Raw genomic sequence first — 27,573 nt, forward strand, 5'->3', positions numbered from 1 at the left:
CCCAGATTCCCTGCCTCTGGAGTAAGTTTCCCGGATGCTTCCATCTGGTTTTAGGGTCCCTGTCCTTTAAGACTTCCAAAAAGTACTCGCTTTTCTTTGTTCCCAGGGCGCTGGCCGCAGGGACCTGCTCACAGGTCTTACTGACCTGTTTCCCTATTATCCAGGACCCCTCACATGCACTGTGTCTGCACTCTGGTGCGGATGGCTGGCACTGGGTGTTCAGCAGTCCTGGGCTCCCTCTCCCTCCCTTCTCCGACTCCTCTCCTCCTGCCGGGAGCTGGGGGGAGGGGTGCTCAGGTCCCGCCGGGCCGGGGCTTGTATCTTACCCCCTTCACGAGGCGCTGGGTTCTCGCAGGTGTGGATGTGGTCTGGCTGTTATCCTGTGTCTTCTGGTCTCTCTTTCAGGAAGAGTTATCTTTGTTGTATTTTCAAAAATATATGTGGTTTTGGGAGGAGATTTCCGCTGCTCTACTTACGCCGCCATCTTGGCTCCACCCCTATGATTACATTTTTCTCTTGCACAAAAAAACCATCCTTGATTCCCCACAACATGTATTTCTTTTATATAAGCAAATAACTTTTAGACAGTATTTTCTCCTCAAGGCATTTGGAACAATCATAGGCAAGGCTTTTCTTAGAATGGTGGGATGTTAACACAACGAATATATTTAAAGCCCATCTAAGTTAACTGATAGGCCCACATATTTAAACTCAGATCCTTAAATCTCTATGCAAAATGAATTGTTAAGGGTAGAGAATAGAAGAGGTGGTGTTGATCTAACCCAGCACACTCAGTGGAGGGAGCTAATGTCATACATCCTGTTTAAATTCACATCACCTGGGACTGTTGCATTAGCTGCCTCAAAGGCACCTTGCCTTTAATCACTCCTTGCTCCCAGATCAAGGCATGCCTTTGAAAACTTCACATTCTTACAAAACAAAACCCATACTTGGTATTAAGATGGCAATACCCCTTTGGCATCTGACCTCAACTATGAGAGGTTGGGTCAAAACACGTCTGCAATCCTTTACCCTCTTTATAGCCCCACCTTTTGCAGCTCCTCCTATCAAGGGGTGAAGTCGATTTCCCTACCCTTGAATTTATGCTGACCTGTGACTTTCTTTGGCCAATAAAATGTGGCAGAAACGACAGAGTACCAGAACCAAGCCTAGGTCTCAAGAGTCCTTGCCCACTTCTGCTCCCCTTCCTGGAACCCTGCCACAGCCACATGAAACTATAGGCACCCAGGCTATGCTACTTGAGGCACAAAGCCCAGCCACCTGTATCCACCCAGCCAATATCCAGCCAACTGTGATACGTGTGGATGGGGCTATCCTGGATAAGGCAGCCCCAGCCTACCCATCAGGTCACCACAGACTTACGACCAAACCTAGCTAGAATCAGCCAAGTCTGGCCCAGATCAGCAAAATCTACTCCTACTCTCAACTGGCCTGTATACTCATAAGCAATAATAAATGCTGACTGTTTAAGCCACACCACTATGGTAATTTGTTACACAGCAATAACTGAAACATCTGTCTTCCAGCTTCTCCTCCCACTCCCAACCTTATATTCTGATATTCCTTCACTCCTAATTACTTGACATTGCCTGAGTATCTCATAATCATGTTTCACTGCATTTGTTTTGCTGCTCTTCTGCCTAGAAGGATCTTTCTCCTTCCTATATTTGTAAATCTCCTTATCACTCAAGATCAAGCTCAAACATTATTCTTTCATTCATGAGATACTCACTGAAACTAGGCACTGAAGTTTCAAAACTGAGCAAGACACAGTCTGTGCACTCAGTCAGCTCACAGCTGAGCAAAAGGCTAATGTCACAGTCTTATTTCTTTCCCTAACTCCCTTAGGTAGACTTAAATCTTTCTTATTTCTCCCCAAGCACACTTCTGATGGTGCGGTGCCAGCCATAATAACAGTACCTAACCTGAAAAAATCTGTCGACGAGTAGATGAGATTATGAAGGCAGAACTCTTAGCATGGTGCGTGGAGCATAGTAAATGGAAAATAAATGTCAGATGTCGTTATTTTTAGTTAACACATACTCTCATTTCCTGGACTTGACCACGTATAAGTGTCTTGTGAACAGGAAATGAGCCAAATTCATCCTGTGTCTGAAGTGCCTAGTGTGTATATGTGCCTGGCACATATAAACCCTCACCAGTTGTTTGTTGAACAGCTATCACCAGATGTATAAAAACTGAGCAGAGACCCAGTAGTAATAGAGAGCAGTTCAGGTGCCCTGGGCCCCTTGTGTTATGCGGGGGCGCCCTCTGCTGTGTATGGGTCTGTTCAGGTACCTGGGTATGAGACCGGACCCTGAGGGAGCTTACACAAAGGCAGAAAGTTTCCAGAAAGGCTCACTCCTTAACTAGGGGCGCTACCTCCCTCCCCAGTGCCATACCTGGGGCTATTCACTTCATAGCTGCAACTCCCCAGGCTATTTGGTTTTTGGAAGTACAAAATGTCTTGACTCAGATTTTGTGCCTTGTTTAGATCGTAAATAAGCCCTTCAGAAGTAATGGTGGAAAATAAAATAAAGAGAGATGGTGGAATAGATGGAAGGATGGTTCGCAGAACTCCATGCCCTGCCGTGTTTGAAGTTCCTTTACGAAGAAAGCAAGCAACAGTGTACATGGACATACCTCTCACTTAAGATTTTAGCTGAAGTCACCGGTATGTGAATGTCCTCGGTTCACAGAGTGGACAAATTCTGAGGAACATTCATGTAAATTACGTTTTTAATAAATCAGACTATGTGCCTTGATTACTTAATCACATAACTGCAAATAAAATGCTTAAACAGAAGGGATAAAAATTGTAATTAATCTTGGAGCAAATTATTTAAAATAATATATTTGCCTGAAAAGGATAGATTATTTATTAGCAGATACTGTTAGACAACTGTGATGAGAAAGAAGATGTGAGTTGGGAAATGTATTTTCATTTTTATAGAGATCTTTTTACTTAAAACATATTCAAAGAAAACTATTCTGAAAAACGTAACGTACAGTGCTCCATAGATACTGGCCTCTTTTCAGTCATCTTCACTATGAAGCAGTGTCAGTGACATGGCGATGCTGTGTTCTCACACCGTGCTTCCTGCCCTCAGACTGGAAGCTGGGCGCAAGATGAGCCGATCAGAAGGACTACCTTCCCACAGAAGCAGAGCTTTTTATTTCCTATTTCTACCAATACTGGAGAATCAATTCCTTTGAACTAATTTTGACTGAAATTGATATACCATTCACACTCACCAGGATCCAGTGATAGATCTGCAACTGCTGTAACAAATTTGGGTGAATTTAAAAAGCCTTGCCTTTTTTAATATTAATTGAGGCAAGTGGCAGGGCCCCCACCTCTGGAAGAATCATAAGCCTTCTCAATAGGCTAAAGAAGAAAAAAAAAGTTAAGGTGAGGTAGGATACAAAAGATTAACCTTCCGTAGCTGAGGGTTGCCCCTGGGGCACTAAATCTCCAGCATTTTCAGGCTGCCCTGCATGCTGAGCAAAGCTCGCCTGGCCTCTGAAGGCAATTGTTGGTCTGCAGGAACTGGGACTCAGAGGTGAGCAAATGGCGGCTCAGACAGGTTGTTACTTGCCCGGCTTCATGACCCTAGTAATGGAAAGGCAGGACACAAACCCAAGTTCATCTGATTTTGAAGCTCATGCTCTTGGTCACTCATGTATAATATCAAATTTCTAGACAAACGAAGAACTAAACTACACAAATTAAAGCATGTTCCACACCAGAAGTTCTGAGAGATTCCAATTTAGTTTTGGTAGCATGCTTTCTCCATCGTCAATTTATTAACCTCTGCTGAATATGCACTCTGACCTGAGAGATCATCAGGTCATCTGGCCAACTAGTATTAGTGTCTTCTGCCAAAGTGTGGTCCACAATCCAGGAGCCATGGCGTTGGTGGGAGCTTGTTAGAAATTCAGAGTCTCAGGCCTACCCCTGCATTTTAATAAGATCCTTAGATGATTCATACACACACTAAAGTTTGAAGTAATGTCCTAAAGTGTCCCTGACATCTGGGCTCCTCTTAATCTTTTCTGGGACAGCCCATCCTTGAACACAGCTCTCATTATTAGTAAATTCTTACGAAAGCTTCCCTAATTATTCTACACCTTCCCCTCAGTTTGCCATCTCAACGTACAAATGACAACCTTTAGATCTTGGAAACACCTAATATGTCTCCCCATAGTCCTCTCTAAATCAAATACCCAGTTTCTTCAATAATTCCCAGATCATGCTGTTCATGTCCTCCGTTTCATACCAACCTAAGGTGTACGTTGGAATCACTTGAAAATACCCAAGGGGTGGATCCCAGGCATCCCAGGCATCTGTCCTTCTGCATACTCTCCACCTTCAACCAAGGCCCAATTCTCTGGGCTCAGGACCAATACATGGCATGCTCTCTAGTTTGCTAATATTCTCTGAAGAATACAACTTATAGAGCTGAAGACTGGGGTCAGTCCATAGTACAGGTATTATTATGGCCTGAAATCAGGACATATTTTTTTAGTGCAGCCTAGAATGTCACTCACTCTTATAAGGAGTCTCATCACACTGTTAACCTATATCAAGTTTGTTGATAAAATTCCTTGGTCCTTTTTATTTTCCATATTAATTGCTGCAGAGCCAGGTTTCTGCAGTTCTGTATGTTGTTTCTTATTTTCCTGAATTTAAATGTAGGAATCCATACTTACTGACTCTTAAATTTCCTCTTGATGTTTGAACCTTTGATTATCACCTGCCAATATTTATGAATTGTTATTCCATCCTTATGGTCAGGCAGCAAGTGGCCTGAGCTCTAGAATCAGACATACTTGGGTAAAGTCAGATTTATTTGAGACAAATGGTTCAAACAGCTATGCAGAAGACTGTAACTTAAGAGGCCAGCTCAATGTGTGACAAGAAACTCTTCTGTACCATATTCATTGAATTAATTAATGAAATAATGACTGAAAGCAGTGATAACCAGGGAGACTGGTTATGAAACTCTGATTCAAGTGAGAACAGAAGGAAGTCTGAACTGAGGCTAGTTCACTGATAAAGGTGGAGAATTTAGGGAGCTATTTGCAAGGTAGAATCAATAGGACTTACCGGACAATTGACTGTCAGGGTAAAGAAGAGGAAGGAATCACAATGGCACCCATGTTCCTGGCCTGAGCATCTAGAGGCTACTGCTGCTGAGAATAGGACTGCATGCACACCCCGTCAGCCCACCCTACAGGATTGCCTGAAGGCCCCAGAGAAACAGGAGCACACTCTATTGCCTGTCTGTTTAACTGAAATGAGACTGATACTTTTGTGAATCTAACTCAAATATGCCATGGGTATATTTGATCAAAAATAAAGTCTGGGTGAACCTCGAAGACATTATGCTAAGTGAAATAAGCCAGACACAAAAGGACAAATATTGTGATTCCACTTCCTAAACTACACAGATTCATAGAATAATGGTTACCAGGGGCTGAGGAAAAGAGGAGAATAGGGGTTATTCTTGTTTAATGGGCACAGAGTTTCAGTTTGGGATGATGAAAAGTTCTGGGGATGATTCCTGCACAACATTGTGAATATACTCATACTACTGAGCTGCACGCCTAAGAATGGTTAAAATGGAAACTTTGATTTTATGTATATTTTGCCACAATTAAAAAAATGTTTAAAAAAAAAAGAAGAGAAGATTAAGAAAAAGCAAATCGTCAAAAAAAAGTAAGTTTCCTAGAAGAAAACTCACTCACTGTAAAAAAAATGAGCATTTGAATAACCCAGAAACTATGGTCAAAATGGTAAGTTAAGTAAAAAATACTGCTGGGTAGATTTGTACATATTAAATATGGGCTAAATAAAACTGAGCTACTTCTTTATTTAAACTGTAGATAGACAATAATACTGTTTTTTCTTGGAAGGTAGATGAGTTTACATCATTATTTTCTTCAAAAGTGATTTTTTTTACACTCCAGTACAACAAACTCAAGTTCTACTGAACACATTTAACGGAAATAAGAAGTTGGGAAGCCTTCTAAAAGGTGACTAAGTTGCAGATACAGAAAATATTAAAAGCTATAAGAAAATACAAGGGACAACTTTATAAGAATATTTTTTTCCTTAAATATTTTATGCAGAGTTATTTCAAAGTTCCTGTCTAATGACTTACCTACATTTTCTGTGATACAGATAGTCTTCTTTCCTGTCTTTTGTTTCTCTTGCTTTTGATTATCTTGTCTTGTCTCTTCATATGCCTAGTTATTTTTCACCGAGTGCCAGGCATTGCATATCAAAAATTCTAAAAATAAAATAAGGCCTAGAATTATGAGATTCTCTCCCAAGAGAATTTCCATTTGACCTGCCAGACTACTGTGACATCAATGATTTTGTATCACCTTAATCCAATCAGGGGTTAGATTAGAATTTAGATCTATACTTCAAGGACTTCAGTTTTGGTTAAAATGAACACACTTGCTCTACCCCATCGCTTTCTCAAAAATCATTTGAGATACATTACAGTGGTGAGTTTCCTATTTTTATTTTTCTACCCATATGTCCTAACTTAGATAACACGTCCCAGCACCACACAGCAAGTGCGAACAGAGAAGCTCCAAGGAAACCAGAACTGTCCGTCAAGACAGCTCTGTCAGTGAGTTCTGTCAAATCATTGATAAAAGATGATCCTAATGTTACATAAAATATTTTTATTTATAAGCTATCTAACTTATTTTATAAGATCAGTATGAGCCTGTTACCAAAGCTGGACTGGAGAGGGACAACACAAGAAAAGAAAATTAAAATCCAATCCCACCTTATGTATATAGAGCAATCATTCTAAGACATATGATAAATTGGCTTGGGTAGTATAGTAAAAGTATAATATATTGTGATCAAATAGGATTAATCCCAGGAATATATGTAGATTAATGAGTTACCAGGTCAAATGAGAAAAAAACAACTAATGATCTCAATAGGTGCTAGACAAGCATTTGATAAAGCTAAAACCATATCTGATTTTTTTCTAATTAACGAATTCAGAATAGAAATGAAACTTTCCTTACCATATGAAAGTTATCTACCAGAAACTTCCATCAAATATTATGCCTAATGGGGACATGATAGAGGCATTCTTGGTAGAAGAAACAATTAGAAGATGTCCTCTATTATTAGTTAGCCAAAATATCACCGGAGAACCTCTTCAATGCAACAGGAATAATAAAAAGGACATGAGTGACACAAATTTGAATGGAAGAAACAAATCACCGTTTGCTTTTATGTGGTTGTCTGCCTGGAAATCCAAATCAACAACCGCCAAACTCTTGGAACTAACAAGAGTTTAGAAATATGCCAACAGGATCACAGGAAAATGGTGGTGTGAGTAGTTCAGAGGAAATCTCCCCAAAACATATATATTTATGAAAATATAATAAATACAACTATTCCTGAAAGAGACACCAGTGGATGCAGTACAACAGCCAGGATACATTTACACTTGCAAGAATACAACATCACATGAAGGGGGTAAGATACAAGCCGCGGCCAGGCGGGACCCAAATGCTCCCCCACCCCAAAACCCGGTGGGAAGAAAGGAGTCAGAATGGGGAGGGAGTGAAAGCCCAGGACTGCTAAACAACCAGCTCTAGAAATCCGCACCTGAAACGCAGACACAAAGTGCATGGGGTGCTGGATATTAGAGAAACGGAAAAGCAAAACCTGTGGGCAGGTCCCCGCAACCGGCAACCCTGAGACAAAAGAAAAGCGAGTGCTTTCTGCAAGTCTTAAAGAGACAGGGACCCCATAACTGGACGAAGTTGTCCCGGCACACTTAGCCAGCAGCTGGGAATCCCAGGGAAACTTAGGCGCCCTAAACCCTGGGGAGGCAGTGCAGCTCTGAAGCCCCTCATGGCACTAAGCAGCCTGCCAGTCGTTCCTCCAACTGGTGCGGACCCTGACACAAAGGCCCAGTAGTGGGAGAGTGGCAGCGCGTGCTGGGGACGGCGGTGCCGGAAGGAACCGGGAACAGATCCATGCACCAATGGCACAGGAGGGGACCAGGAGAGGCTTGTGCAAGCCCACAGTGGCACAACCAAACAGTCCGGGTGCAGCTTGCGTGCACCGGTGGCAGTGAAGCCAGAGGAACCCGGTAGAGGCCCACATGGAGAGCCCCGCACGCACCTGCAGCAGAGCCAAAGGGAGCAGGCGTGCTCCCAGCAGCTGACCAGAATCCCAACCCAATGCACAGCTGTCCGGGCCAGACTCAAAGGCCACTGCTGTTACACAGCTGCCCGGCAGGGGCGCTGCTAGCACAGAGGAGCGCACCTGGTGTGCCAGCCACTCCCGCAGGGCTCCGTGCTGCTCTGATGGAGACCCCACCCACAGCAGCTTAGGGGACTAACCCAGTGGCTACTCCAGGAGTGTGGGTAACCATCATAGGCAGCGGAGAAGGGCAAGGCATTCAGCAAGCAGGAAAGGACTTTCTTCTCCCACCTGACACACCCACAACCTGCCTACAGCCACAGCTATCGCCATGAAAAGGCAAAAAAATTTAGTCCAGTCCAAGATAGTTCAAACAACACCTGAGAAAGGATCTGCAGAGACAGACCTAACCAGTCTTCCTGAAAAAGAATTCAAAATAAAAATCATAAACATGCAGATAGAGCTGCAGAGAAATATTCAAGAGCTAAGGGATGAAGTCCAGAGGGAGATTACAGAAGTGAAACAAACTCTGGAAGGATTTATAAGCAGAATGGATAAGATGCAAGAGGCCATTGATGGAATAGAAACCAGAGAACAGGAATGCATAGAAGATGATGCAGAGAGAGATAAAAGGATCTCCAGGAATGAAACAATAATAGGAGAACTGTGTGACCAATCTAAAAGGAACAATATCCACATTATAGGGGTACCAGAGGAAGAAGAGAGAGAAAAATGAATAGAAAGGATCTTTGAAGAAATAATTGCTGAGAACTTCAGACTACAGAGGCACACAGAACTCTCGAGAGACAGGACCCAAAGAGGACAACACCAAGACACATAATGATTAAAATGGCAAAGATCAAGGACAAGGACAGAGTATTAAAGGCAGCCAGAGAGAGAAAAATGGTCACCTACAAAGGAAACCCCATCAGGCTATCATCAGACTTCTCCACAGAAACCCTACAGGCCAGAAGAGAATGGCATGATATACTTAATGCAATGAAACAGAAGGGCCTTGAACCAAGGATACTGTATCCAGCAGGAATAACATTTAAATATGAAGGAGGGCTTAAACAATTCCCAGAGAAGCAAAAGTTGAAGGAATTTGCCTCCCACAAACCACCTCTTCAGGGCATCCTACAGGGACTGCTCTAGATGGGAGCACTCCAAAAAAGAGCACAGAACAAAACACCCAACATATAAAGAATCGAGGAGGAGGAATAAGAAGGGAGAGAAATAAAGAATCATCAGACCACGTTTATAATAACTCAACAAGCGAGTTAAGTTAGACAGTAAGGTCGTAAAGAAGCTAACCGTGAACCTTTGGTAACCACAAACTTAAAGCCTGCAATGGCGATAAATTCATACCTTTCAATAATCACCCTAAATGTAAATGGACTGAATGCACCAATCAAAAGACACAGAGTAATAGAATGGATAAAAAAGCAAGCTCCATCCATATGCTGCTTACAAGAGACTCACCTCAAACCCAAAGACATGCACAGACTTAAAGTCAAGGGATGGAAAAAGATATTTCATGCAAGCAAGAAAGAGAAGAAAGCAGGTGTTGCAATTCTGGTATCAGACAAAACAGACTTCAAAATAAAGAAAGTAACAAAAGACAAAGAAGGACATTACATAATGATAAAGGGCTCAGTCCAACAAGAGATATAACCATTATAAATATATATGCACCCAATACAGGAGCACCAACATACCTGAGACAAATATTAACAGAACTAAAGGAGGAAATAGAATGCAATGCATTCATTCTAAGAGACTTCAACACACAACTCACTCCAAAGGACAGATCCACCAGACAGAAAATAAGTAAAGACACAGAGGCACTGAACAACACACTAGAACAGACAGACCTAATAGACATCTACAGAACTCCACATCCAAAGGCAACAGGATACACATTCTTCTCAAGTGCACATGGAATATTCTCCAGAATAGACCACATACTAGGCCACAAAAAGAGCCTCAGTAAATTCCAAAAGATTGAAATCCTACCAACCAACTTTAAAGACCACAAAGGCATAAAACTAGAAATAATCTGTACAAAGAAAACAAAAAGGCTCACAAACACATGGAGGCTTAACAACACACTCCTAAATAATCAATGGATCAATGACCAAATCAAAATGGAGATCCAGCAATATATGGAAACAAATGACAACAACAACACAAAGCCCCAACTACTGTGGGATACAGCAAAAGCAGTCTTAAGAGGAAAATATATAGCAATCCAGGCATATTTAAAGAAGGAAGAACAATCCCAAATGAATGGTCTAATGTCACAATTATCGAAATTGGAAAAGAAGAACAAATGAGGCCTAAGGTCAGCAGACGGAGGGACATAATAAAGATCAGAGAAGAAATAAATAAAATTGAGAAGAATAAAACAATAGAAAAAATCAATGAAACTAAATGCCGGTTCTTTGAGAAAATAAACAAAATAGATAAGCCTCTAGCCAGACTTATTAAGAGAAAAGAGAATCAACGCACATCAACAGAATCAGAAACAAGAAAGGAAAAATCATGACGGACCCCACAGAAATACAAAGAATTATTAGAGAATACTATGAAAACCTATATGCGAACAAGCTGGGAAACCTAGGAGAAATGGACAACTTCCTAGAAAAATACAACCTCCCAAAACTGACCCACAAAGAAACAGAAAATCTAAACAGACCAATTACCAGCAACGAAATTGAAGCGGTAATCAAAAAACTACCAAAGAACAAAACCCCTGGGCCAGATGGATTTAATTCGGAATTTTATCAGACATACCAAGAAGACATAAAGCTCATTCTCCTTAAAGTTTTCCAAAAAATAGAAGAGGAGGGAATACTCCCAAACTCATTCTATGAAGCCAACATCACCCTAATACCAAAACCAGGCAAAGACCCCACCAAAAAAGAAAACTACAGACCAATATCCCTGATGAATGTAGACGCAAAAATACTCAACAAAATATTAGCAAACCAAATTCAAAACTACATCGAGAGGATCATACACCATGACCAAGTGGGATTCATCCCAGGGATGCAAGGATGGTACAACATTCGAAAATCCATCAACATCATCCACCACATCAACAAAAAGAAGGACAAAAACCACATGATCATCTCCACAGATGCTGAAAAAGCATTTGACAAAATTCAACATCCATTCATGATAAAAACTCTCAACAAAATGGGTATAGAGGCAAGTACCTCAACATAATAAAGGCCATATATGATAAACACACAGCTAACATCATACTGAACAGCGAGAGGCTGAAAGCTTTTTCTCTGAGATTGGAAACAAGACAGGAATGCCCTCTCTCCCCACTGTTATTCAACATAGTACTGGAGGTCCTAGCCATGGCAATCAGACAAAACAAAGAAATACAAGGAATCCAGATTGGTAAAGAAGAAGTCAAACTGTCACTATTTGCAGATGACATGATATTGTACATAAAAAACCCTAAAGACTCCACTCCAAAACTACTAGAACTAATACCGAAATACAGCAAAGTTGCAGGATACAAAATTAACACACAGAAATCTGTAGCTTTCCTATACACTAACAATGAACTAATAGAAAGAGAAATCTGGAAAAAAATTCCATTCACAATAGCATCAAAAAGAATAAAATACCTAGGAATAAACCTAACCAAGGAAGTGAAAGACCTATACCCTGAAAACTGCAAGACACTCTTAAGAGAAATTAAAGAGGACACTAACAAATGGAAACTCATCCCATGCTCTGGCTAGGAAGAATTAATATCGTCAAAATGGCCATCCTGCCCAAAGCAATATACAGATTCGATGCAATCCCTATCAAATTACCAGCAACATTCTTCAACGAACTGGAACAAATAGTTCAAAAATTCATATGGAAACACCAAAGACCCTGAATAGCCAAAGCAATCCTGAGAAAGAAGAATAAAGTTGGGGGGGGAATCTAACTCCCCAACTTCAAGCTCTACTACAAAGCCATAGTAATCAAGACAATTTGGTACTGGCACAAGAACAGAGCCACAGACCAGTGGAACAGATTAGAGACTCCAGACATTAACCCAAACATATATGGTCAATTAATATTTGATAAAGGAGCCATGGACATACAATGGGGAAATGACAGTCTCTTCAACAGATGGTGCTAGCAAAACTGGACAGCTACATGTAAGAGAATGAAACTGGACCATTGTCTAACCCCATACACAAAAGTAAATTCGAAATGGATCAAAGACCTGAATGTAAGTCATGAAACCATAAAACTCTTAGAAAAAAACATAGGCAAAAATCTCTTAGACATAAACATGAGTGACCTCTTCTTGAACATATCTCCCTGGGCAAGGAAAACAAAAGCAAAAATGAACAAGTGGAACTATATTAAACTGAAAAGCTTCTGCACAGCAAAAGACACCATCAATAGAACAAAAAGGTACCCTACAGTACGGGAGAATATATTTGTAAATGACAGATCCGATAAAGGCTTGACATCCAAAATATATAAAGAGCTCACCCACCTCAACAAACAAAAAACAAATAACCCAATTAAAAAATGGGCAGAGGAACTGAACAGACAGTTCTCCAAAAAAGAAATTCAGATAGCCAACAGACACATGAAAAGATGCTCCACATCTCTAGTCATCAGAGGCATACAAATTAAAACCACAATGAGATATCACCTCACACCAGTAAGGATCACCATCATCGAAAAGACAAACAACAACAAATGTTGGCCAGGTTGTGGAGAAAGGGGAACCCTCCTACACTGCTGGTGGGGGTGTAAATTAGTTCAACCATTGTGGAAAGCAGTATGGAGGTTCCTCAGAATGCTCAAAATAGAAATACCATTTGACCCAGGAATTGCACTCCTAGGAATTTGCCCTAAGAATGCAGCACTCCAGTTTGAAAAAGGCAGATGCACCCCTATGTTTATCGCTGCACTATTTACAATAGCCGAGATATGGAAGCAACCTAAATGTCCATCAGTAGATGAATGGATAAAGAAGATGTGGTATATATACACGATGGAATATTACTCAGCCATAAGGAAAAAACAGATCCTACCATTCACAACAACATGGATGGAGCTAGAGGGTATTATGCTCAGTGAAATAACCCAGGCAGAGAAAGACAAGTACCAAATGATTTCACTCATATGTGGAGTATAAGAACAAAGGAAAACTGAAGGAACAAAACAGCAGCAGAATCACAGAACCCAAGAATGGACTAATAGTTACCAAAGGGAAAGGGACTGGGGAGGATGGGTGGGAAGGGAGGGATAAGGGTGGAGAAAAAGAAAGAGGGCATTACGATTTGCATGTACAGTGCGTGGGGGGCCCAGGGAGGGCTGCGCAACACAGAGAAGACAAGTAGTGATTTTACAGCATCTTACTATGCAGATGGACAGTGACTGTGAAGGGTTATGTGGGGGGTACTTGGTGAAGGGGGGAGCCTAGTAAACATAATGTTCTTCATGTAATTGTAGATTAATGAGACCAAAATAAAAAATAAAAAAAGAAATGTGCCAAGTTCATGCTAGAAAATACTTGATCTTGTAATGCTGTTAAAATCAATTTATAGCTCAATGTAATTAAAATCAAAATTTAAAAGACTGATTCCAGATTTCATGTAGAATAGTTAGCATGCAAGCATAGTTAAGACAATTTTGACTTTTAACAGGGAGAGTAGCCTTGGTTATTTACATGCCGGCATTCATCTCTGCAGCAGCAGCTATTTCACCTCTCCCCTAGTCCAAAACAAGAGAACAATAGGATGCTCCTGTTCACTTTTTTAACAAGATATATTGATACCTTTGATATAAAAGGTAAATATTGTTTTTAAAAAGTAAGCAAGAAAGAAAGGAATGAGAAAAGGAAAGGTAAAAAGAGAATAGTAAAATTTTAGTGGAAAGATGAAAATTAGCATCTTATTTCATATTCTTGTCTTCTCTCACCCAAACCCTTACCCATGAGACAGACACATATACTGATCAGTGTGTGGGATTTGGTGAGACATTAAACTCTCAAAAGCTTACCTTATATAGAGAGATGGTACTCTGCTCTAGTAATCAGACTCGACCTAAAAGTCATAGTTATGAGTTATGACTTGTCTGGAATCTCCTATATTTTGGTGCTTTATATGCACTATTTTTACTTTTTTCACTACCTTCTGAGGTAGGTAATATTATCTCCATTTTTAGATTAGAAAACTGTAGCTCAGGGAATTTAATTTATTTGTCATAGGTCAAACAGCTAATAAATGGCTGAGTCAGGGTTAAAACTTTAGTCTAATTGTTGCCAAAGCCACTGCTCTTTCCACTATGTCCTCTTGCCTCTCTTCTGAGGAAGAGGCTGTGGAAAAAATCTCTTTAGCACCTCTCAAGGAATAGGATACTGTGTCACTAGGAAGATTTTCCAGCCAAGCCCTTGTGTCTGTGATGATTCACATTTAGATCATGTTCCTTGAGAGTAGGGAAAGATATCTGTGAGCAGCTGGTTTTAGCATCTGAGTGTTGTTAAGAAAGTTCTCAGGGAAATCATCCAATGATATTGTAGGAATCTCAGAGGTCATAGGGGCTATTTGTTCCTTCCCACAGCTAAAATTTCAACCCTTGCTGAAATTTTCTTTCTGTTTCCAGCCTTAATGAAGGCCAAAGTATTTATCGTTAAATAACCACAACAAAGTTCTGAGAGATTCCTTGGGCTTCTGATTCTAGCACCCCTGAGCCCACACTTTTAAGGTAACTGCACTATTAAAAAGCTAAATATTAAGTAGCAGGGCCAAGGGATACAAGCAAGATGAAGTGCCAACATATTTTCCAGCCATTGCAAGAGAAATCTGGCTGTGGGTAACTACACAAACACTTTCAACTGTATACATATGGGATGAAATCTACTTTTTGGGTCAGGGCCAAAAGAACCAGATTTTGCCCCTTTTTCCCTACCTAATAGCTTTTCAAGAGAGAGATTCCAGGAAAAGAATCCAATTATTCAGAATTGCCAGTTAAAAAATGTTGTCCTGAACATCAGGGGATCTGTCTTCTCAACCCAGCTTTACCACTAACAAATCATGAATAGTTGCGTAACTTCTCTAAGCCTGTCTTCCTTCTATAGAATTTCACTGTTGTAACATTTCAGAAACCTTGTTGGAGGCATGGTATGAATTTCTCCCTGTGTTTTAAATTAGCTCCAAATTATTGTGGGGGTATCTCTCCTGTCTCTCTATTGAATCTTGTGCCAACATCATGTGGTCCAGCTTCACCATCATTGGGTGCCAATGTGAAGCCTTTGTTATAAAACATTCTACATTTCTTTAAGTCAAAGTGTTCCATCACATTAAATGGACAACTGTAGATCACAGCCCTTCCCCTCTATTTCTGCATGGACTTTAATCACACAGATACTGTTACAGAGGCTTGATCTCAAAGATTTTGAAGTAATAAAATATTAGAACTCAAAGTTATGAAATATGAGCTGTGTTTGTCAGCATTGTCCAGAAACAGAGCCAGTAGCTGGTTCTTTACCCTCCCCAAAAGATCATCCCTGGGTGAAGATAACTCTTCTCCTTGATATCCTGTAACTTAAATGTTACAGTGGAAAATTAACAAAACTTAAATACTATGATATAAAATCAATATATCCATCTCACATGATGAGGGAATAAGAGAAGGAAGAAAGTTTTTATATATAGAAAGGTGTATATAACATAAGACAATTGCCTCATCATGGAACATATTATTGACCTTATATATCCATGTATACTTGTATATGGCAACAAAAACCTTGTGTGTGTGTGCGTATGTGTGTGTATATATACAAATATGTATTTATATATACACATGAATATGTTCATAACAAAATAAGGAAGAATGCTCATGACAGTTACAGCCATCATTTCTGTATGGTTTTTTTGTTAATGAAAGAAGAAGAATATTGATTGCATTAACATGGTTAGAACCTAATTTCACTTCCCCAAAGAGTTCTAACAGCCTCAGGGTAACTCCAGCCAAACAAAATTTGAATACATTTATCTCTTCCCAGACAATGCAAGACATTATAATGAAGTGTTATTACCAGTTGTAATTAAAATAGTATAGTAACTTAACAAGACATATTTCAGTACAGAGTTGTTGCTTTTCTTCTTACTTGCCATGCAGATAGAAAAAAAATTCTGGTATCTTTTTTGAAATCACCATATCTCATGTTTAGAAGAATACTTGCCAGTTTGGAATCACAAATAAAATATAGTGTTTATCAAAGCATATGCCCCACTTGCAGGTACTAGCGTATCATTTTCTCCTGAAAGAGAGAACCCTTCACTCTTATCTCCACTGACCGGTGATCACGTGCTGCGTCCAGCTAGGTCTGAAGCATTGGGCTTGCTTTATCTTATCACTGTAGACAGAAACGAGGTCCTTGTATTTGGGGGGTTGATTTTTAGATTAAACACAACCTCAGCCAAAAGTCCATATTAATCACTATGGTATCAGAGCACACTTGATTGCTGAAAATACCAGGAAAAGCAGGAAAAGAGAAGGTGGAAACAAGTACAGAGATCTTCAAGGGAAAAATATTTTGCTATACTCATCTTTCTCAGAAGGAGAATGCTCTATGGCTCAGAGACTCATCATCAGTAATATTAAATGTAAAAGATACGATCTTTCATAAGTGACATACAAGATGAGCTGGTCAAAAACCATCATGAAAGTCAGTGACATATGGCTGAATGCATACTGTACCTCAGGTTGGCAGTCTCTAAAACTGCATATGGCTGTCCACCATTTCCAAAATCAAGGTTTGGTGGTATTATCACATGTGACAATGTCAAATCTTACAAATTTAGTTTCCCACTTATTCTGTTAGTCTGTGATATGAATGTGATCACAGTCACTCTGACAGGGGAGGGCCGGGAGTGGTAACTTACAAAACGGGTCTTGCAATATCACCTGATTCCAAGTGTAATTCTTCCACTCAGAGACATCTCAAAATTGATTTTAAGGCATTATGAATGCCTTGTCATTCTAGGTGAAGATAGAAAGTTCAATGGGTAGGCAGCAAAGAAGAGGAACAGTTTTCATGTCGAATTATCAGATAATCACCATGAAACCTCTGAATATCTAAAACATTTGCATTGTGAAGACAAATTATCTTATGACTCGGCAGGATGTATGCAAGTATGTGGGTGGTGGCATCATTAGGGACATAGTATGTGTTGAAAAATAGATTTTTATCCTTCACAGCCTTTTTAAGGCTGTGTCAGAGGAATGTAAAGTGGGTAAGTGGTTGGAAGAAAAGCAATTCACAGTTGGATCTGGGTCAGACAGTATTGGCCCAAACCTGTGAACACTGCTATTGCAACACACAGAACCTAGATGGCTGCTGAGAAAACTCATTTCCACTTTACCTACCCAGGGAGAAAGTAACAAGGTTCTGGAGTTTTTAAATCTGCAGTCTAAAGTGAAGACTGCTTTATGCTGATTTTCTATTCTGGGGTGCAGACTGACTACCAGGAAGAAGGTGAAAGTCAGATGGGAACATGATTTGGAAAGATCTATTGATGTTTAGTGTTTCTAAAGCTATTAAAATTTAAATGACAGTTCCAACATTTTCTCTGAAAATATGTCAAAATAGAACTCTTGTATACAAGCTAACACACTATATAACCACAGGTGTAAAAAAATTAACCTTTATCAAGTTGAGCTATGGATAGGGTCCAAATATGCAGGTACAATGAAGCAAACATATTTAGGAGAGAATCTGCAGATCCAGTGTGGGAAGTGACTAGGAATAGTGGGGAGTGGGTGAAGGGTGCAAGAAGAGATAGGGAAGAAGAAAAATGTAAGTTTGTAGATCAAGGGGATGAGGATGAGAATCCTGTGCCCCCCCTGAGAAAGTGAAAATGTGTGAACTTCTCAGTCCAACCAGTGCCCAAGTCCTTGATACTATTAGAGATGCAAATCCTGGGGGCTGGTGTTAGAGGATGTTCTAAATTAGTGGTTCTCAAACTTCAGTGAGTGTAAGAATCACTGGGGAGGTGGTTTAAATGCAGCAAGCCAGACCCCACTAGGGGATCCCATTTCAGTCCGTCTGCGGTTGGTGCAGGAATTGACAATTAAGTGTTCAGTCATTGTAGTCCACATGATCCTTGCATTTTGAAAAATACGTTGTATTCATCAGGAGGAAAGGAATCTGTAGTTCTCCTGTCCCTTTCCTCTGCTTTCCAAGAAAAGAAAAATCTCCAATTTTCACAAAGCGTTTTATATTCGGTCTTGAGAGAGAGCTTTGAGAGAGCAACAGCCTTACCCTCCACCAGCCTTTGACACTTTGGGGCCTACTGTGCTCCAGGCATTGCAGACACTTCACTCACAAAAGGTATGATACTGAGTATTTACTGATCGCCAGGCACTGTTATCTAATTAAACCAGGATATGTAAATAATATTTGATTTAGCCTTCTTCCTGCAAAGAAGGTATTATTCTCCATTTTTATAGCTAAGGGAATTGTGGCTCACAAATTTCAGTAACTTGCCTGAGGTCACATATTAAAGCAAAATACAGTCTGTGAATCCAAAGACTGTATTTCCAATGTTTAATTTTAAAATGACCTAATGAGTGGGAGAGAAAAACACCTCCATGTGATAAATCCCTACAAGTGTGGGGACTGGCTAATGCTGTAGATGGAGCTGTCATTTCCACTTAATCCCCATAGATAACACTGACACTTTGAAAATAGCTTTAATCAGCTATCAATATTCTTGTCCTTTCTTATCTACAGCTCAGTTACTGAAAAAGAAAACTTGATTCCAGGGCTTTGTCTCAACGTTCCTGGGAAACAGAACTGTGTAAGTTGCATACCTTGTAAGACTGAGCTGTGGAGTAATTAATCACCTGGAGGCTTCTGACTTATACCATAGCTTTGGCACTTTCAGCCCAGGTAAGGGAATGTGCCATCTGCCTGAGAACCACTTAACTGATAGAGCAGAGGGCAGCCATGGCGACTGTAAAGGGTTCTGCCTGAGCTGAGTTTAAAAGAACTACGTTTGCCTCTCAACTCTGTTTTGTGTTGTTGTTGTTGTTGTTTTTATTTTTGATTTTAAAAAAATTTTTTTAGATAATTATTTTTTATTGAAGGGTAGTTGACACACAGTATTACATTACATTAGTTTCAGGTGTACAACACAGTGATTCAACATTTATATACATGATAATTCTAGGTACCAGCTATCACCATACCAAGTTGTTACAATATTTTGACTATATTCCTTATGCTATACATTACATCCCGGTTACTTATCTATTTTACAATTGGAAGTGTGTACTTTTTTTTTTTTTCTGAGGGCATCTCTCATATTTATTGATCAAATGGTTGTTAACAACAATAAAATTCTGTATAGGGGAGTCAATGCTCAATGCACAATCATTAATCCACCCCAAGCCTAATTTTCGTCAGTCTCCAATTTTCTGAAGCATAACGAACAAGTTCTTACATGGAGAACAAATTCTTCCATAGTGAATAAGTTACATGGTGAACAGTACAAGGGCAGTCATCACAGAAACTTTCGGTTTTGCTCATGCATTATGAACTATAAACAGTCAGTTCAAATATGAATACTCATTTGATTTTTATACTTGATTTATATGTGAATACCACATTTCTCTCTTTATTATTATTATTTTTAATAAAATGCTGAAGTGGTAGGTAGATACAAGATAAAGGTCGAAAACATAGTTTAGTGTTGTAAGAGAGCAAATGTAGATGATCAGGTGTGTGCCTGTAGACTATGTGTTAATCCAAGCTAGACAAGGGCATCAAAACATCCACGTATGCAGACGATTTCTCTCAGAACAGGGGGGGTGAGGTTCTAAGCCTCATCTCTGTTGATCCCCAATTTCTCACCTGATGGCCCCCCTGCGACTGTGCCTGTCTTAGGTTGTTCCTCCCTTGAGGAATCTTACCCGTCTCTGGCTAACCAGTCATCTTCCGGGCCATACAGGGAAATGTTAAGTTGGTAAGTGAGAGAGAAGCCTTATTGTTTGAAAAGGTTAGCTTTTTACTTCTTTGCATATTTATGCCCTGTGGCTTCTATGCCCAGCATTTGTCTTGAGGTGTCTTTACCACTTGGAAGATTTATGATACTCGGTAAATTCGATATGAGGCACGAATTCTATTTAAGGGTTTTAGTTAGGAAGGAAGAAGAAAAGCTATAGAAGTAGCAGGTGGAAGAAAACATGGGAAAATTAATTATTTCTTTGACATATCTTCTTGTAGAGTAACTTCAGCATGTATAGGTTTTAAACTACTAATTAAATTGCATAATAGGAGTACAGTTACATAACCAAAGCAGACCTGTAATTACCAGCCATCTCCAGTGAAACCAAGAAAACCAGTTAGGCACCTTAGGCATTTGTGAAAACTTATCTATGATATGGTGGATATTGTCCAACTGAACTTGAACAGTCTGAGAGAAATCAGACAAATTAAAACAACCCATTCCTGGGGAATGTTCACATCCCTTATGTTCTTTTAACAGTAAATAGTCTGTAGTTGTAAAATTTTGGAGCGCTACAATTTGCACTTCTCCTAATTCTTGGTTGAGTTCCAACAGTATAGATCCAGTCAAATTTGTTGTTTTACTGTATGCACAGGCCAGCTTAGATATCTCCTTCTTCATTCCCACGGCAAGTCCAGGAACTGGTGGGATGAGTGCATCTACAACTGTAGCAGTGCGTGGATCTTTGTTGGGGTGTTTTGATGAGCATCTTCTGGCATGAGTCTTCCAGAGAGTGCAGATGTTGGAAGTTCTTTTTCATATGGTATCTTAGTTCATTTTCGGGGTAGCCAAATTAGGCTTTGATCCTCTGTATAAACACAAACAGACCCTTTGCCTACACTTTTATATGCCCTTTATACCCTTGTGTAGAACTCGTTTGAGGTTACCACACAGGAACTGCCCTTTTTTTTGCTTTGTTTTTGGTATCACTAATCTACACTTACATGACGAATATTATGTTTACTAGGCTCTCCCCTATACCAGGTCCCCCCTATATACCTCTTTACAGTCACTGTCCATCAGCGTAGCAAAATGTTGTAGAATCACTACTTGTCTTCTCTGTGTTGTACAGTCCTCCCCTTTCTCCCCCCCCACATTATACATGCTAATCATAATACCCCCTTTCTTCTTCCCCCCCATTATCCCTCCCTACCCACCCATCCTTCCCAGTCCCTTTCCCTTTGGTACCTGTTAGTCCATTCTTGGGTTCTGTGATTCTACTGCTGTTTTGTTCCTTCAGTTTTTCCTTTCTTCTTATACTCCACAGATGAGTGAAATCATTTGGTATTTCTCTTTCTCCACTTGGCTTGTTTCACTGAGCATAATACCCTCCAGCTCCATCCATGTTGTTGCAAATGGTTGGATTTGCCCTTTTCTTATGGCTGAGTAGTATTCCATTGTGTATATGTACCACTTCTTCTTTATCCATTCATCTACCTATGGACATTTAGGTTGCTTCCAATTCTTGGCTATTGTAAATAGTGCTCCGATAAAAATAGGGGTGCATTGGTCTTTCTCAAACTTGATTGCTGCATTCTTAGGGTAAATTCCTAGGAGTGCAATTCCTGGGTCAAATGGTAAGTCTGTTTTGAGCATTTTTATGTACCTCCCTATTGCTTTCCACAATGGTTGATCTAATTTACATTCCCACCAGCATTGTAGGAGGGTTCCCCTTTCTCCACAGCCTCGCCAACATTTGTTGCTGTTTGTCTTCTGGATGGCAGCCATCCTTACTGGTGTGAGGTGATAACTCACTGTAGTTTTAATTTGCATTTCTCTGATAATTAGCGATGTGGAGCATCTTTCATGTGTCTGTTGGCCATCTGTATTTCTGTTTTGGAGAACTGTCTGTTCAGTTCCTCTGCCCATTTTTTGATTGGATTATTTGATTTTTGTTTGTTGAGGCATGTGAGCTCTTTATATATTCTGGATGTTAAGCCATTATCGGATGTGTCATTTTCAAATATATTCTCCCATACTGTAGGGATCCTTTTTGTTCTATTGATGGTGTCTTTTGCTGTACAGAAGCTTTTCAGCTTAATATAGTCCCACTTGTGCATTTTTGCTGTTGTTTTCCTTGCCCGGGGAGATATGTTCAAGAAGAGGTCAATCATGTTTATTTCTAAGAGGTTTTTGCCTATGTTTTTTTCTAAGAGTTTTATGATTTCATGACTTACATTCAGGTCTTTGATCCATTTAGAATTTACTTTTGTGTATGGGGTTAGACAATGGTCCAGTTTCATTCTCCTACATGTAGCTGTCCAGTTTTGCCAGCACCATCTGTTGAAGAGACTGCCTTTCCCCATTGTATGTCCATGGCTCCTTTATCGAATATTAATTGACCATATATGTCTGGGTTAATGTCTGGAGTCTCTAATCTGTTCCACTGGTCTGTGGCTCTGTTCTTGTGCCAGTACCAAATTGTCTTGATTACTATGGCTTTGTAGTAGAGCTTGAAGTTGGGGAGTGAGATCCCCCCTACTTTATTCTTCTTTCTCAGGATTGCTTTGGCTATTCGGGGTCTTTGGTGTTTCCATATGAATTTTTGAATTATTTGTTCCAGTTCATTGAAGAATGTTGCTGGTAATTTGATAGGGATTGCATCAAATCTGTATATTGCTTTGGGCAGGATGGCCATTTTGACAATATTAATTCTTCCTAGCCACGAGCATGGGATGCGTTTCCATCTTTTAGTGTCCCCTTTAATTTTTCTTAAGAGTGACTTGTAGTTTTCAGAGTATAAGTCTTTCACTTCTTTGGTTAGGTTTATTCCTAGGTATTTTATTTCTTTTGATGCAATTGTGAATGGAGTTGTTTTCCTGATTTCTCTTTCTGTTGGTTCATTGTTAGTGTATAGGAAAGCCACAGATTTCTGTGTGTTGATTTTGTATCCTGCAACTTTGCTGTATTTCGGTGTCAGTTCTAGTAGTTTTGGCATGGATTCTTGAGGGTTTTTTATGTACAGTATCATGTCATCTGCAAATAGTGACAGTTTAACTTCTTCTTTACCAATCTGGATTCCTTGTATTTTTTTGTTTTGTCTGATTGCCGTGGCTAGGACCTCCAGTACTATGTTAAATAACAGTGGGGAGAGTGGGCATCCCTGTCTAGTTCCCGATCTCAGAGGAAAAGCTTTCAGCTTCTCGCTGTTCAATATAATGTTGGCTGTGGGTTTTTCATAGATGGCCTTTATTATGTTGAGGTACTTGCCCTCTATTCCCATTTTGCTGAGAGTTTTTATCATGAATGGATGTTGAACTTTGTCAAATGCTTTTTCAGCATCTATGGAGATGATCATGTAGTTTTTGTCTTTCTTTTTGTTGATGTGGTGGATGATGTTGATGGATTTTCAAGTGTTGTACCATCCTTGCATCCCTGAGATGAATCCCACTTGGTCATGGTGTATGATCCTTTCAATGTATTTTTGAATTCGGTTTGCTAATATTTTGTTGAGTATTTTTGCATCTATGTTCATCAGGGATATTGGTCTGTAGTTTTCTTTTTTGGTGGGGTCTTTGCCTGGTTTTGGTATTAGGGTGATGTTGGCTTCATAGAATGAGTTTGGGAGTATTCCCTCCTCTTCTATTTTTTGGAAAACTTTAAGGAGAATGAGCTTTATGTCTTCTTGGTATGTCTGATAAAATTCCGAATTAAATCCATCTGGCCCAGGGGTTTTGTTCTTTGGTAGTTTTTTGATTACCGCTTCAATTTCGTTGCTGGTAATTGGTCTGTTTAGATTTTCTGTTTCTTTCTGGGTCAGTTTTGGGAGGTTGTATTTTTCTAGGAAGTTGTCCATTTCTCCTAGGTTTCCCAGCTTGTTCGCATATAGGTTTTCATAGTATTCTCTAATAATTCTTTGTATTTCTGTGGGGTCCGTCATGATTTTTCCTTTCTTGTTTCTGATTCTGTTGATGTGCGTTGATTCTCTTTTCTCTTAATAAGTCTGGCTAGAGGCTTATCTATTTTGTTTATTTTCTCAAAGAACCGGCATTTAGTTTCATTGATTTTTTCTATTGTTTTATTCTTCTCAATTTTATTTATTTCTTCTCTGATCTTTATTATGTCCCTCCGTCTGCTGACCTTAGGCCTCATTTGTTCTTCTTTTCCAATTTCGATAATTGTGACATTAGACCATTCATTTGGGATTGTTCTTCCTTCTTTAAATATGCCTGGATTGCTATATATTTTCCTCTTAAGACTGCTTTTGCTGTATCCCACAGTAGTTGGGGCTTTGTGTTGTTGTTGTCATTTGTTTCCATATATTGCTGGATCTCCATTTTGATTTGGTCATTGATCCATTGATTATTTAGGAGTGTGTTGTTAAGCCTCCATGTGTTTGTGAGCCTTTTTGTTTTCTTTGTACAGATTATTTCTAGTTTTATGCCTTTGTGGTCTTTAAAGTTGGTTGGTAGGATTTCAATCTTTTGGAATTTACTGAGGCTCTTTTTGTGGCCTAGTATGTGGTCTATTCTGGAGAATATTCCATGTGCACTTGAGAAGAATGTGTATCCTGTTGCCTTTGGATGTGGAGTTCTGTAGATGTCTATTAGGTCTGTCTGTTCTAGTGTGTTGTTCAGTGCCTCTGTGTCTTTACTTATTTTCTGTCTGGTGGATCTGTCCTTTGGAGTGAGTTGTGTGTTGAAGTCTCTTAGAATGAATGCATTGCATTCTATTTCCTCCTTTAGTTCTGTTAATATTTGTCTCAGGTATGTTGGTGCTCCTGTATTGGGTGCATATATATTTATAATGGTTATATCTCTTGTTGGACTGAGCCCTTTATCATTATGTAATGTCCTTCTTTGTCTTTTGTTACTTTCTTTATTTTGAAGTCTGTTTTGTCTGATACCAGAATTGCAACACCTGCTTTCTTCTCTTTCTTGCTTGCATGAAATATCTTTTTCCATCCCTTGACTTTAAGTCTGTGCATGTCTTTGGGTTTGAGGTGAGTCTCTTGTAAGCAGCATATGGATGGAGCTTGCTTTTTTATCCATTCTATTACTCTGTGTCTTTTGATTGGTGCATTCAGTCCATTTACATTTAGGGTGATTATTGAAAGGTATGAATTTATCGCCATTGCAGGCTTTAAGTTTGTGGTTACCAAAGGTTCACGGTTAGCTTCTTTACGACCTTACTGTCTAACTTAACTCGCTTGTTGAGTTATTATAAACGTGGTCTGATGATTCTTTATTTCTCTCCCTTCTTATTCCTCCTCCTCGATTCTTTATATGTTGGGTGTTTTGTTCTGTGCTCTTTTTTGGAGTGCTCCCATCTAGAGCAGTCCCTGTAGGATGCCCTGAAGAGGTGGTTTGTGGGAGGCAAATTCCCTCAACTTTTGCTTCTCTGGGAATTGTTTAAGCCCTCCTTCATATTTAAATGTTATTCCTGCTGGATACAGTATCCTTGGTTCAAGGCCCTTCTGTTTCATTGCATTAAGTATATCATGCCATTCTCTTCTGGCCTGTAGGGTTTCTGTGGAGAAGTCTGATGATAGCCTGATGGGTTTTCCTTTGTAGGTAACCTTTTTTTTCTCTCTGGCTGCCTTTAGTACTTTGTCCTTGTCCTTGATCTTTGCCAATTTAATTATTATGTGTCTTGGTGTTGCCCTCCTTGGATCCCTTGTCATGGGAGTTCTGTGTACCTCTGTGGTCTGAGAGGCCATTTCTTCCCCTAGTTTGGGGAAGTTTTCAGCAATTATTTATTCAAAGACACTTTCTATCCCTTTTTCTCTCTCTACTTCTTCTGGTATCCCTATAATGCGTATATTGTTCCTTTTCGTTGGTCACTCAGCTCTCTTAAAATTCTTTCATTCCTGGAGATTCTTTTATCTCTCTCTGCATCAGCTTCTCTGCGTTCCTGTTCTCTGTTTTCTAGTCCATTAATGGTCTCTTGCATCTCGTCCTTTCTGTTTTGAAGTCCTTCCAGAGCTTGTTTTATTTCTGTATTCTCCCTCCTTAGTTCTTGCATATTTCTCTGCAAGTCCATCAGCATGGTTGTGACTTTTGTTTTGAATTCTTTTTCAGGAAGACTGGCTAAATCTATCTCTGCAGGTTTCTTCTCAGTGGAAGATGTAGCAGATGCCGAAGCTGTCTGGGTTCGTCTTGTCTGGATCATATTTTTTTGCCTTTTAATGTTGACAGGTGCTATTCACTGTCAGCTGGGAGGGCCAAACTTTTCACTTGCTACTGGCCTTTCTTTAGTGGGACAACTGCGACCCCTAGTGGCTTGTGTTGGGTAATCGCATATAGGCTGGTTCTTTGTGTCTTGCCCCTCCGAAGTGTAGTAATTTTCCTTTATGTGGGCGTTTTGCCTTAGGCTGTTTCTCTGCTTTCACAGCGCCCGGAGGGGTAATGGACGTGGGGGGGGCTGTTTGGCTATTTACCTCCGTGAGGGGTCTCAGAGATGTTGCCCAGGGGGTTAGAGCACCTGATTTTCCCTATAATTTCCAGCCACTGGGCTGTGACCTGTGTTGTTTCCTTCTAGCTGTTAAATCCCTGTCCCTTTAAGACTTTCAAAAAGCCCCCGCTTTTCTTTGTCACAGGGGCATCAGCTTCAGGACCCGCTCAGAGGTCTTGCTGCCCTGTTTCCCTAGTTTCCAGCTCTCCACGCATGCACTGTGTCTGCGCTCTGGTGCGGGTGGCTGGGGCTGGGTGTTTAGCAGTCCTGGGCTCCCTCTCCCTCCCGCCAGGAGCTGGGGGGAGGTGTGCTCGGGTCCCACCGGGCCGGGGGTTGTATCTTACCCCTTTCACCAGGCTCTGGGCTCTCGCACATGTGGATGTAGTCAGGCTGTTGTCCTGTGTCTTCTGTTCTCTCTTTTAGGATTAGTTGTATTTGTTGTATTTTCAAAAATATATATGTTTTTGGGAGGAGATTCCCACTGTCCTACTCACGCCACCATGTTGGCTCCGCCTCTCAACTCTGTTTTTTAAGGCTGGTCTTTTGTCATTTTCAAGCCTCAATCTTCTCACTTCAAAGGTATGAATAAAAATAAATACTCACAAGTTAAAAGAGAATTAAATAAAATGAATTCCTAACACAGTAAGAATAGGGTTTGTTTAAATATGCAGTTCATAAATGAAGTTTAACCCTAACTTTATGCCTCTTAAAGATGGAAATTTCTCCAGTATCACCCTGTCTGTAGATGAACTCAAAAATATGCTGAACTCATTAGACTTTGATGAGTCATTCATAAACATTGTCAAACTGTTTAGGGTGGCGATAGAGATAGATCAAAAGAGGCAAGCACCATGAACATTTCATGAAGGCGAACTGCCTTTGGAAAAACTGTTTCAACTGTGTAAAGTTTCA

This window comes from Manis pentadactyla, chromosome 13 (assembly GCF_030020395.1).
Source record: "Manis pentadactyla isolate mManPen7 chromosome 13, mManPen7.hap1, whole genome shotgun sequence".
NCBI lineage: Eukaryota > Metazoa > Chordata > Mammalia > Pholidota > Manidae > Manis > Manis pentadactyla.